Source organism: Polyodon spathula, chromosome 8 (assembly GCF_017654505.1).
Source record: "Polyodon spathula isolate WHYD16114869_AA chromosome 8, ASM1765450v1, whole genome shotgun sequence".
Lineage (NCBI taxonomy): Eukaryota > Metazoa > Chordata > Actinopteri > Acipenseriformes > Polyodontidae > Polyodon > Polyodon spathula.
Genome location: NC_054541.1, coordinates 30,028,217 through 30,041,296, shown reverse-complemented (window position 1 = coordinate 30,041,296; position 13,080 = coordinate 30,028,217). Strand labels below are relative to the sequence as shown.

The following is a 13,080-nucleotide window of genomic DNA, read 5'->3' as shown; positions in this document are numbered from 1 at the left end:
CCAGGTTGAAGTTTATAACAAAAGTATTCAATAAACAGTCCAATCAATGATAAATAAAATCTGTCCTTGTGTGAATTCTGTTCTTCTGTGCACAACCCGCAAGGTTAAATACTTCATGATCTGATTTTTACATAATACATGGTCCTTCTTTATAGGCCGTTCCTCGACTCGGCTGTGGCTTTCCGCAGTTCACCGTGTCTTTCAAACAGGGTCATTTCCAAATGACATGAAATAAATAAATAAACTACATCAAAACACCCTTGTATATTTCAGCGTCCTTTGACCTGAGTGTATGTTCCAATTCAGTAACATGTAAGCGAGAATGTTTCTCTTGTGCTGTACAGCACACAATCATTCACAGTTAGCACTTTTGTTTACCAAGATTACAAATAAAACAGTTGTAGTGCAGTAGAATATAACAGAGTTCTTTTGTTTCCAGAATCGGCATTTCCCTTACTGTCAAGTAGCTGAAGCGGATGTTGCTTCATCCTAATTTTGTGTTTCTTTGCTCCAGGTAACAGCATATAGCCTGAGCACACCTGCATTCTGATTCACATTTAACACTAATGCTGCGCTGTCTTAAATTGCCAGTGTCACTCAAGCACCCGTCTGTAAATAACAATTTGATCAAACACAACAACTCCAAAAAACACACAAAACAAATCCGTTCCACATATACATTACACCAAAACTAGTTTAAAAGAAAACAGTAAAGAAATGAAAAAGGAAAGAATGTACACTTACATGCTGAATACAGTAATTACATGTCCATTCCCTTGAAAAAACTATCCAGCGTAGATTGCTCCTCACGCCCGTTGCCTAGTTGCAGTTTGTGTGAAGATGACGGACAGGCAACGATTGCATTCGTCATGCATGATTCGAACTACAATAGGTCATCTTTGAATTAGAGTTATCTTTGAATAAGTCAACCATGGTCTTTGTTTTCACTGAGCGAATAACACACTTGACACTGAAGAAAGTTCAGTGTCAATCAGTACTGAGATCGTTGTATCTGGGTCGGTCCTGTACATGGTCGTTCTAATAGGGCTAATTAGCACTAAAAAAAAAAAAAAGTTTCTTGCTGTTGAGATCGTTATAAACAGATGTTCATTATAATAAGGGTTCATATATCATTAGTAAGGTCGGACTATATATTATATATATATATACCACACATTAGTATATTATCATTATCTCCCACGTATATTATTGGTTTATATATATATACACACACACACACACACACACCTCCGTCAAAATTAGGGTAGACTTAGATATCACCTCCCGGGAAGAAGTGTGGCAAACCGTTTTTAAAAAAATTTTTTCCGATTATTATTATTATTATTATTATTATTATTATTATTATTATTATTATTATTACTTGGTAGTCTAGACAACTGACACAAAATAGATCATGGTGTCGCATTGACAAGTTATGATACTTACAGGAGGACAGTGAGTTCTTCTTAATATGATGTTCAAGCAACACATCTTGCATTATACAGCTAATTCATATTATCATGAGTAGCCTATAAGCCAAATGTATACTGTCCATTTTTATTTAAGTTAGTCAGTGGCGTATCAGGAAGTAAAGACACATTTGTTCTTTACTTCCTGATATTTATTCAGCCCAACAGAATATTTCTAGTATGCTTGGACTGGGGGCCACCTATCCACCAGAAGTTTCCTCCCAATCAAGGATTTTATTTGCCTGTCCGCTGAGCAAGTGAGTTTAGTCCTAAATAATAATAATAATTTATATATATTATTGCAGTATTGTCAATAACTAACCTTTATTTTCTTATTAACCTTTCTGCTTGCATTGGTGGCGTAGATGCCGGGGGTCCTCTTCTGATGGCAGGTGACATTTACTTTCCAACCTTCAGCCCAACGGAGTTGGCCTCGACCTCCAAGAGGAATGTTCTTTGAGAACCAGAGGGGACCCCCTGCCAAATCTATCTTAACAGTCTCTCTATCATTCCAGTATCCCCTGGGGGCAGCATACATGCTCTCCTGCCTTGGAGGCCGATTGGTTAGGTCTCACCTACTAGAGGGCGGCTCTCCCCGAGCCAGGGGAAACCTTGTATTGTTTACTAGCAACTTGCTTTCACCTATGCCAGTGTTCCTCTTTGCCCCCTTTGCATGTTCATTTCCTTCTCTCTTTCAGAATTCCTGTCTCCCCGCTTGGCTCTGTCTCGGAGGTCTGGCTGCGCCAATATCCCAAAGTGTAGGCGTTCCTTTAGCTGGGGCGACTTCTAGTCTTCTCAAACGTATCCTCTATCCTTCTCTTTATTTTCGCCTTGGGGGAAGTAACGTTTGCTTCCCAGCTTTGGGGGACGAGCAGATTTCTCTCACCTACTTGAGGACAGCTCTCCACAAGCCAAGGGGAAAGCATCTTCCTAAAGTCACAAGCACATAATTCCTATTTCAAGTTCCAGGGCTTACGCCTCGCAGCCCTTTCTCCTGTTCTGTGAATTTACAATATAAAATGCAGGATAAATGCAGTTATTATTAATATTAGACTTAATAATACATATATTGGTTTATATTACTTTATGGAAGGTTCTATTTGTAACTGGGACAACCTTAACTGTTTTCTTAACTCTATTTGTTTCCCGTTACATACATTATAAGGACTGAAAGAACTACCAGCTCAAAATATACATCAGTGATAACTAGACTATCAGTTTTATGGATTAAAATCCAAAATACAATAACACATTATGTATAGGTATAATACATATGTAATTAATAAAACACCTAATTGATGTAATTGAGGTCCCAGCACTTTTCAAATATGTATTGTAATGTATTGACAATACATTTCTTATTTTCCTGCCCTTGATTAAAATTAAAATAATCAGTTTAACCCATATTTATTATAAAACACTTAGGAACTTTAAAAAACAACAATATTTCTATTTGAAATTTTGATTTTTTTTCTGTCCATGCTACAAGTTTTTTTTGTTGTTTTTATTTATTTTTTTTATAATTATTTAATATTTTTAATAAAATGGTCATGGTCTTCAACCAGCTCTGGTGATGAATTGCAGAAGGAAACTATTTTTTAACTGCTAAATACAGAAAATAGACACTCTATAGATTGCTATAATAGTTTTATTATTCCATGGTTTTGAATATATTTGTTTGTTGGTCTTGTCCCACTTTTTGTACCCGATTACTATGAACAGGTATTATGTGCTGATTTTATGCAAATTGCATAATTGGAAAGTACATTTCTCACTGCTCCTGAGTGCAGCACATCCCACCCATTACATATGAAACACACACTGATCTCCACACCTTTTCCCCAGATATGACACTAGTTCTTTCCCAGCTCACAGCTGAGCGATAATAGAAAAACATCTGAAAATAATTACATTGCATTGCTATAGATACATTAAATGCACTCACCAGACACATCAATAATGCCTGTGATGTTCTTCATTGCCCTTTTAGTGTTGTCTTTATATGCACTTAATAAGCAATTGTAGAGCAGAAGGCACCGCTGCACTTCAAGAATCAGTTTCTCATCGTCCATGTTCCACAGGCATTTGTGTTTGACTTGTGTCAAGATTGTGACATTGCTTCTGATTGGTCAGTTTCATTCTAGCCGCCAATAACATGCAGAAAAAATAGAACAGTTATATTCATGTGGAGACCCTCACGCCACCAAGACTGGCTGCTTGCATCGCTCGTGGGTGCTGTAGAACCGCCTTTACATCACTAGCTGGTTCAGTTTCTGCTGCATTGTTTATTCTAACACCATGGGTTTCACACTGCCTAAAAAGTGTGAATATACGGATATTATATATAACGCCCCTATATATATATTATATATGGAGTATAAATATTGATAAATAACTCAATGCCAAGTGGGGAGGGTGACGGACCATCACAGACCTCATTTAAATTATAATTGAGTGGTTAGAGACTTATGTGTGTCACTGTTTACCTAATGCCGGTTGCCTCCACCTATGTAAGGGACATCCATTAATTACACGTGCACATCCATATAGGACTGAGCAAAATAAACCCCAGTATCCACTACACAACAACACACCACAACAGAAGGAACTCTTAACATTAAATCGCTTATTATCCACTCACACAACACACACCAACAGAAACAAGTAAACAATTTACTCAAATAAATGCCCAATAAGGTATTTTCAATAATAACATAAAACACACAATAAACAAAGGCTAGGTATTAAAATAAATAACATACAATCAATATTACAAATAATATATTTACTCTTAAATAATATGCGTTGCTCTTGCACTACAGTGGGCCCACACACACATGCACACACGTGTACTCACGTGTACCAATATAAAAGAAATATCACGTTGCAGGCCTGAACCGTCGCTCGGGTACATAGTGAAAATAATTAAAATTTAAAAAAAAAAAAAAAAGCACCTTCACTTATTTATGTCAAATAAGCAATCAGATTATACCTTCAACAAACGTTTTTTTGAATGCAAGCAGTACTCACGACCAGCAACACAGTTCCGTTTCTTGCTTCCATGGTAAGTTCGTAGAAGGACACAATAAACACAACTACAGCTGAAAAATCTTCTTTTCCAACGTGGCCAGAGGTAGTCGGGGCTTTCTCCTGGTCACCCGAGTGCTATCTGGGTCTCAGCAGCAGTTCCAGACGCCAGCAGAAAAGTAAATTAATAATAAACAAAAAAGACTATACCATAAAATGGTGACTGTCTACAGCAAACGTTTGGTTTACTGAAATATATTAGCCTCTTAAACTCTGCTAATAAAGTACAAAATAGATCGTTCAGATAATATTTATTTTACTATAAAACTTTTCTTTCTCTCTCGCACGTTGCATCTGTTCCTCCTCACACTCTCAAACCTTCTTTCTCTCTCTGGCACAAACCCAATCAAAATGCTAACTCCCACCCCCAAATTCCACTACCTGTTGGCTAATTGGTTCAGAGGGGAAACCTGCCCAATATAATTGTGTTTAGGTGTAGCAAGCTAGTAAATGTGATTCTGGTGCATTCTAACTATGTTACAAGAAATACAACATTTTTATTTAAAGGAATAGTACAAATTTGCAGCAGGGCTAAGCCAAGGGCTTGGCACTGCCAAGAAAAGGCCGTCCCTCAAAACTCAACGCTCAAACAAGAAGGATACTTGTGAGAGAAGCCACAGAGAGTCCAACAATCACTTTGAAGGAGCTACAGAGTTCAATGGCTGGGAGTGGAGTAATGGTGCACCAGTCAACCATATCAAGAGCTAAGCATAAGACTGGCCTGTATGGGAGGGTGGGAAGAACGAAGCCATTAATCAAAAAGTACCATCTGAAAGAAGGCACGTCTGGAGTTTGCCAGAAAGCATGAGAGTGACCCAGCTGCGATGTGGGAAAAAGTTTTGTGGTCAGATGAGACCAAGATAGAACTTTTTGGCCAAAACTCAAAGCGCTATGTGTGGCGCAAACCTAACACTGCCCATGCCTCAAGACACACCATCCCTACAATGAAGTATGGTGGCGGCAGCATCATGCTGTGGGGATGTTTCTCATCAGCAGGGACTAGGCATCTTGTTAAAATTGAAGAAAGAATGGATGGAGAAAAATACAGGAAAACACTGCAAGAGAATCTGCTTCAGTCTGCTAAAAAACTGAAGCTTGGGAGGAAATTCACTTTTCAGCAGGACAATCATCCCAAACACAAGGCCAAAGCAACATTGGAGTGGCTCAAGAACAAAAAGGTGAATGTCCTATGGTGGCCCAGTCAGAGTCCTGATCTCAATCCCATTGTGGCACTATTTGAAAATTGCAGTCCACAAGCGTCGTCCAACCAACCTGAACAACCTGGAGCAAATCTGCCAAGAAGAATGGGCCAAAATCACTCACACTGTGTGCAAAGCTGGTACATACTTACCCCAAAAGACGTAAAGCTGTTATTACAGCGAAAGGTGGCTCTACCAAATATTAATGTGTGGGGGTTGAATACTTATGCAAGCAAGATATTTCAGTTTTTTTATTTTTCTTAAAATTATTTCCCAACATAAAACCAATGTCACCTTACAATAATTGATTTAGAGTTTAAGTGTTTTAAAATAAAATATCGAACAAAATGAAATTTCAATGTACCATTTGTAATTCAGTAATTTGAGAGAATTGGTCAGGGGTCTGAATACTTTTGCAAGGCACTGTATATATATATATATATATAAAAATTGTCGCATATCGGCCTGTAACATATCTGCCCTAACCGTTTATCCGCCATGATCAATCTCTTCAGCAAAGTTAACTTTTTTTATTAACTTCAACCCCTGTCTCGATTTCCTGCATGTTACTTGGCAGCGAATACATGCAACAACACGGCAGACGGCTACTCTGTCACAAGCATTAATACCCTGTATCTTTGTAAACAAGGGATTTAGTGGAGTTCCTTAATCAAAGCTGAATCTCAAAACAATAACTGTTTGAATATAGTAATTGTTACAGCTGTGTATTTGGTCCCACCACTGTCCCAGGGTGACAGCCTATGTGCTGTCTAATATATATATATATATATATATATCTATATATATAATATCTATATATATATATATACATGGTAAAGCGATCCTGTACTGCAATTCAACCTCCCATCCGTCAGAGGGTTGTGAATCAACCACAAAGTTCCCAACAAGGATCACGTAATGTGGGACTGAAGTTGGTGCGGAAGTCCAGTTACAACAGTCAACATCTTTGTTGGGGGCAGCAAACCAGGAACACGATAGAAGATTCTAGAATCGGCAGATGATTGAGTGCTGCTGATTGGTGGGCGTTCCCTTGTGTAGGGAAGGGCCCGGGTTGTAAAGGATTGGGGTTGTATTCTGTAGCTGCATTCTGAACCTGCTGTAAGCAATTGATTCATTTACGAGGTAGACCAGCCAATTGGCCATTGCAGTAGTCCAGATGGGAAGAAACAAACACATGAATTTAAATTTCTACATCAGATTCTGCAAGATACAAATGGACTTGAGATATATTCCGCAAATGTTAACAAGCAGACTTCACTACAGTTCAAATGTGAGGCTGAAAACTAAGAATAGAATCTATTAAGACTCCAAGACTTTTCACAGCTTGTGAAGAGCTGATGGAGGGGGGGTGGGGGGGAGCTGCCAAAGGTCATTGGTTGTGGGATTTTATTTAATGCTGTTTTAGAGCCAATTAAAAGATATTCAGTTTTAATTGCAATTAACTGCAAAAAAACATCCAAGCCCCTATTTTGTCGAGGCAAGTTGATAGTCTGGAGATTACGTTTACATCATCTGAAGTCATTTTGAAATAAATCTGGGTGTTGTCAGCATAAGAGTGGAAATTAAAACCATGTTGTCTGATCACATTACTCAGAGGTAGCATATACAAATTAAAAAGTAGAGGACCAAGAACAGAGCCCTGTAGAACCCCAGAAACAACAAGAGAATTAGCCAATTTTGATCCTCCAAATGACACAAATTGATGTTGGGACATTAAGTAGGACCGCAGCCAGGTACTATACCTTGCCAGTAATGCCAGTAGGTTTCTCAAGGCGATCAAGTCTTCTCCAATTTGTTTCTTTCTTACTGTCATTTACTGTCATTGAGTATGAAGAGTGATCTGATTTATGCCAATAGAGAATATAGATGATGTTTTACTTTATATGAACATATACATTGCCCACACCGGCAATGTATCGTGGCTCCAAAGTCATAAGGCTTGTAATTTGCATAATTGAATATAACTGATTGAAATGTTTGAAACCTAATGACTGTGTTGCTTATAATAAAATACCACTGACTCATACTTAATTATCATTATACTCTTTAACATTAGTTAAAGCTGGCAATAAATCTCTATTAATGGCCAAATAATATTGGTTCATTTTTTAATAAACCAAGTGCTTGCTGTACAGGACTGCATCAATCCCAATACAGTGGGCTTCCAGCTGTAACGGCATGAATTGTGTTCCCATGCCCCAGGCGCCTGTACATGTTGTCATGGAAACATCAAAGGGAGGGTTAATATGCAGTGTTTAAAATAGTTTGCTAATATTTTTCCAGTGCAAGTAAGAATTAAGATTTCCAGGCTCGGATTCCCACATGAGTGTAATTTCAAGGACAGATATTTCACCACAAATGGTCAGAAAGCATTGTGGGGATTAAAACATAAAAAATAAAAAAGTTAATGTTTAAAATAAGCAGGAAACATAATGGAAGAAATATATTAACTATTATATAGCAAATATAACTATTATTAAAAACATGTTTTAAATGTCACATATTATTCAACGATTATCATTCTTGCTCTTAAAAGTGAATTAATGCTATTAATGCTTTCCTGAGTTTTTGGGGTTTTTTTTGCATTACAAAATTGAATTGAGTTTGCACTCAACACTAATATCATATTTACCGGTACTTCTGAGAACAGTTTCAAAAATATGAAATAGTCATAGCTTTCTATACTGTACATGTCAGTCTCTAGTGCCCTCTAGTGCTTTCAAAGAATGTACAAATCCAGATTTTTCTTTCATAGTCTTTTAATATTATAAATGAAATTCAATCTTTACATTCTAGCAATGCAAAACAATTCTTTCAAAAGATTACACTAGACAATAGTATTGACCAGCAAATTAAAACTTGGCTTTGGTTTGAAGGATCAGTGATACTGCCTTTGGAGGAATACTAATATATTGCTAAGATAATGTATTTTTTTCAGTTTCTGTTTTGGTTAGATGGGGCAGAGATATACAAAGTTATATATATCTATATATATATATATATATATATATATATATATATATATATATATATACATATATATATATATACATATGTAACCATTAATGGATTTTAGTCAGTTTTTTTTTAAAATATAACACTACCTATAAACTAACATTTGATATTAAGGCGTTTGTTAAAACAGCTAGAAGAGGAAGATTCTTACAGTCTCATAATACTAATCTTGGACAACCTTATTACTAGTTTGTGAACCCAGCTTTTAAATATGATCTCCTGTTATTCTTGTTGCTTGTTTTGTACTGTTAACTGTTTTGTATTTTTTCATCTCTAAAAAATTCCTTTGCACTTGCTTCAAAATCCCAGTAGTGTCCTTATCATGGTATGGAATCTGAGTGTCTTGACCCAGGATTGTCATGTAATCTTCTGACTGTTAGAGAAAGAATACAGTTACTCTACATAGTAAACCATACTCCTAAATAATAATAAAAATGCTCAAAGGTATGACTGTTTTCTCATAATAAACTACTACATATGTTATATTTAAATGTAATACTAGTTTTAAAAAAATAAGAAAATAAAATGTCCCCGCCATGGGCTTCATAGAGCGCAAAGAACTACTGAACAGTATAGAAATGCAGCCTGGCACATGTTTTATCTCACCAGTGTTTATAAACCCCATGGGTAATAACAATACTTGCCTGTATGATTGATTTTTTTTTTCTTTCTACTGCGCGCACACACACACACACATATATGAATGAATAATCCCTTTGGTTTGTAGACATCTTGTGCAAAGGTATTAAGTCGTATGGAGGTCATGGACTATTTTTTGGTAACAGGTGGATATTTTCATTATTGATGGATGGTAATATTATTTAGATGTTGATATTGATATTTGCATATATTGTCAATCTTGTTTTCCTGCCAGTCTGCAAGGTTAGCACCCTACAAAGGTCATTTTATGTATTATTTCTTGGTAATATTAGACAGTGTCCTTGTGAGAGACAGCACAAGCGGACAGAGACTCAGAGTGAAGTGCCGAAGCACGTATTTATTAAGAAAAATAAAACAAACCCAAGAAATAAATAAGCACAGGGCCAGATAAAAGGTGTACACAAAAATTCAAATCAAACATAGAGTCAGGCTGAGCAATGCCTTCACTTACTTAAGAAAGGAGCCCTAGGCTACCTGTTATAGGATGTGGCTGGAGCCTAATTAATCAATAATTAGCGATTATCTAATTAAGGCTCCAGCCATATTCCCACATGTTTTTGGCTGGGAGGAATTAACCCCATCCCTGTCAACCACCATCAAACATCCATAAATATACATGGGCAGAGCTCTTGCTCTTCCACAGTCCTCGATTGTAGTTTCTTAGCCATACCTAGAATATGTCACTATCAAATACCAATTCATCAGAGCTATTCTTAAAGTACCTTCCATTTCGTCAAACATAAAGCTGTGCTCCTAGCATTCTACTCAAATAATGGTGAAGACCTATTTTCTAATCAAACAGATTGTTGTACATTTGGTACTGACATGTCATGTCAAGTATTATTAGTTTGACTGCATGCTGTTTCATAAAAAAAAAAAAAAAAACATACTGTACAGGGTGAATAAAACCCAGCCCAAATGTAGCTCCCAGAAAGCTGCTCATGTTTGATAAGAACATTACTTTATAAAATGGAAACTTATGTAGCCAGGTGCAGAATTAAATGGTTTTGCTAAGAATAATGAAGGTATGTGTAATATCGTCTTTAAGGGGATGAGGGAGCACTTTCCCTTAAATGGACCAGGGAGGCAATCACATGACTTACAGTACTCTGAATAGGTCATTCTCCAGTATTAGGTTATCAAAGTTTGTGAGTATCGCAAATGATTAGTTTTCTTAAATGTACAACTTTTAAAGTGCTGTCGTTTTTATATTTTGATTAAATGCAAACAAAACACAAATGAACCCCTCCTCAAAAAAAAAAGTTCAATTGGTACAATTTCTACAAATACCTCTTATGAAGATTTACAGATGTGAGGAATGTGACATATTCATATAATCAAGATCATTGTGAACTACTCATTCAGTTTTTTTATGTCATGCTTTAAATTTTTTTGACAAACTTACTTTAAAGAGTATTTTTTACACTTAGAACTTTAGTCTGTTTCAAAGTTCTTTTCAAAATGCTCTCTTATTTAGTAAAGAACAAAGCCCTTTCTCTATTTAAGAAATCCTCAACTCTCTTGTTGCTGTTTGCAAAGGCCTGTATTAACTCATGGCTCGAGTCACAGATTGTCTTTCAAAAAGACAAATAATATTCAGATAAATAAAATTATAGACAAGCACTGCCCTCTATTTTAATTAGCTTTTGCGTTTGTTATCTATGCATATAAAAAGTTTAAATCATCTGTGAGTGGAAGACAATGAACAACTGCAGTCACTGATGCAAGGGATTATTTTGTTACACTCTTTGACGACAAAACTTTGAAATTTTCACTCCTTATTAGTAGGTTAAAGGACAAATAAACTGACTCATGTACACTTGCAATACATTCAGAAATCAGACATTAATGTAATGTGTACTATGTACTTTTGATGATTTATAAAGCAAGCCCACAAAGATTTCCTAGCCGAAAAATGCTAAATAAGCTAATGCATAAATATGTAATGTAATCATCTCGTCCAAGCCCTGTGGACATAATATGTTTCATGTCCAGAGTATTCTCATGTTAAATTATATAGATTTATGTGTAGAAATAAACATTTTCAGTACCGACTCTTTGAAAAATAGGCCTGAATGCTTAATTCAAAGGCCTTGGCCCTAACTATGGTTTTCGAACTTGCATGTTCACATGGAATAACTAAACAGTTCATCTCTCTGATTCTATAACTGACTACTATTTTGTTTTTCTTTTCTTTTATTTAATTACTATTTGGTTACCTGTTCTGGGATTCACAGAACATTTTTTATAGCAAGCTGTTATAGTTTCAGAAACAGTTTTAATGCCATTTTCCACTTTGATGCAATATTGAAATATGACATATTTTAAGGGGGTTGGAAGGATTCATTTATGGGGTAATTGACACTAGTTCAGGCTGTTAGATGGAACTGTACATGCTTGACTGGAGGTGTACGCTGGCCAGTCATATAGATGGAGCTCCTGCTAAATTGAATCCCTGTGGGCTTCTTTGTTATTGGGCGGCTTACGTTTTACAAGCTGAGCACACGTGGTACCGGACCTTTGACATCACTCAAATGAGGGGGAGAGGGAGGTTCAAGTCTTGTTTGCTGTCAATGTCTTGTTATTTTCGAGGTACATTTTAGGGTAGAACACCTCCTGGGCTACAGTATGTTGAAGTTTAGTGATACTGGTATTAAGGCTTTGAGAGTGAACCATATTAAAACAGTTTTCGCTATTTATTCGTTAGAAAGAAGGATCATCAGGGAAGGTCATTAGTGCACTCACAGTCTAGCTTGACCACTTGTAAAATAAAGAGCAGTCATTAGCACCAGTGTCGAGGTTAGTACTATAATCATGAATGAAATGCTGCAACATTCACAAAGGGTGACAGCAAAGAAATTTAGAATTTTAACTCTTTATTCATCGCTTGTAAGGCGCGTCAGGTCCAATTTATTTTCACACGCGCAGTTTATTTTGCATGTGCTGTTTATTTTACACATGCTGTTTAATTTTTTTTTTTCAGAGTAAAACAGGTTTAAAAGGCACTGACTTGCAAAAGGACACTAAATACTCTATCTACAGCCAAGCCCCACCCCTTGTTCGCTGTATTTTTCACATACCTCTTTAAGGACGTGCATACTGATAAATCGTCTCCTGATCGTTCGTTTTATCACCAAACTCCTCAATAATGCGATCCAAGTCATTATTTTATTACTATAACATCTCAAAAAGCTCTGCAAATGTCTGTGATATTCTTTGAGCGCCAGATGAAGAAGCAGCTATCTCCTTTGTTTATGTCTGTGTTATCTCTGTGGTGCACAGGCCTATTTTTTTTGGCTTCATTCAGCTCCTATCAGTCTCAATCAGCCATTGAAAGGTTTTCTCAGCTTTTTCCAAAGAAAAAATGACTAGAGACCTGTGCTTTACGCTTTTTTATGATGTCAAACAGGGTCCGACATCGGACTAGAAAGGAAAAATTGTAATGTCGGACCTGGTCTGACATAGGGCCGCAAAAGGTTAAAATCTGTTGCACAAAACACATGAAACACTGACTGAAAAAGAACATTTCATTGTGACAGAGCAGCTTTGTGGTGACATACCCAGACCAGGAAGCTGACATAGAGGCAGGTACTATGAATGAAAGCTCTGGGGTGTGTTTTTATTAACAC

The 13,080-nt window shown here is 36.5% G+C and overlaps 1 long non-coding RNA gene across 1 annotated transcript; it reads right to left on the bottom strand.

The window, feature by feature from the left end:
* Window positions 1–954: 954 nt before the first annotated feature.
* LOC121320283 lies at window positions 955–3,739 on the bottom strand. Its single transcript, XR_005950802.1, has 3 exons — window positions 3,415–3,739; window positions 1,792–2,468; window positions 955–1,057 (listed from the first exon to the last, which is right to left on the bottom strand). It is a non-coding gene; the product is annotated as an uncharacterized LOC121320283 (long non-coding RNA).
* Between the last annotated feature and the right edge of the window lie 9,341 nt (window positions 3,740–13,080).